The following is a 1424-nucleotide window of genomic DNA, read 5'->3' as shown; positions in this document are numbered from 1 at the left end:
AAAAAAAAAAAACAAAAAAACAAAAAACCAGCAGTAATCGGGGGGTACACCCAGGTGAAAAAAAAAAAAAAGTTGCTTCGAAGAACGTTCCAAGTCCAGGAAAGTTAGGGAAATCTGGCCGGCTATTTTTTCTGCCCCGTCTTTCCCTTCAAGTATCTGCAGTCCGGAGTGGGTTCAGCACTGTCTGTCCTTCTTGGTGTTTCCCGTCGCCCGGGCGAGCCAGTTTCAGTCCCGGGGCGAAGGGGTGCACATGGAGGGCCCCATGGGCAGAGGTGGGTCGTGGCCGCTGCCGAGGAGCGCTGGGGCCGATTCCGGCGCCTCTGTAACTTGACACACTAGCCGCGGCTGCACGGATCGGATGAGCAATCCGTGCTACTTCCCAAACTAATCTCTCCCGCCCCCTCCCTTGTCCTCCTCCCCTCTCCTCCTCCACCTCCTGCGGGGCCGAAGGCTTGGGTTTGTTTATTTATGCAAACTCGCCCGGGGTGGGGGGCGTGGTGTGCAGGGCCCGCTGCCCCAACCCACTGGCCACGGGAGCCCCTCTCCTGTGCTCCCTGTCCCCTTTGAAGTGACACTTGGGGTTATTTATAGGCAGGAAGGGGGTGTGGAGTGGAGCTGGAGCTTGCTTTTCTCCCTTTCTCCCAATCCACACTGAGGGTCCTCTTTGCCTTCCTGCTAAGTCACGGGTCCAGACATCACTCTGCTTTCTGACAAGTCGGCGCAGCCAGTCTTTGTGATCTTCCAAGGAACCCAGTTGAGTTACTGTCAGGTATCTAGATGGATGTCTACCTCCTGAGCAGGACTGTCTGATTTCCTTGAGCTGCAGCTGAGCACCCCCTGTCATGTCTCATCCCCTCTCTTCCTCCCCAAACCAGCTCCACCCCTGACTCTGCACCTCCAGCTGCCCCAGCGCCTTTGGTGGGGTTCACTTCACCCATCACAGCTTTACTCTGGGGTGAAAAGTCAACCCTCTGAGGTGGGGGTGGGGGTGGGGCAGCAGAACTGGTGCCCTTGTCTCTCTTTCAGGGCCAGGACTCGTGGTTCAGGATACAGGTGAATACAAACTGAGCAGAGGGTTATTTCAGGGTATCCAAAAGGCCAGTCAGTCCTCCCGCCTGCCAGTCCTGACCCCTCCTCTTCTTGTCTGCCTTGCATCTGAGACTCATTCCAGCCCTCCGCTGACAGACCAGCCTTCCCCAACCATTGCAGCCATTAAAGGTAAGCCATTCTCTCCTTGGCTCCCTTCCGCTATCATTTCCTACAGTCCAGTAGAGAAAGCTGCCTGAAGGCTATTTTGTAGTTTCCTCTCTTCTCTTGCCACCTCTCCCATTTTAAGTAACATTTGTATCCCAGAGAGACTTTATCTCCTTGCACCTCTTGACATTCCTGCAAATGAGGAGGAGGTGGGATTGAGTTTATGGAGA

This window comes from Bos javanicus, chromosome 28, assembly GCF_032452875.1.
Source record: "Bos javanicus breed banteng chromosome 28, ARS-OSU_banteng_1.0, whole genome shotgun sequence".
NCBI lineage: Eukaryota > Metazoa > Chordata > Mammalia > Artiodactyla > Bovidae > Bos > Bos javanicus.
This window is presented reverse-complemented; position numbering follows the sequence as displayed.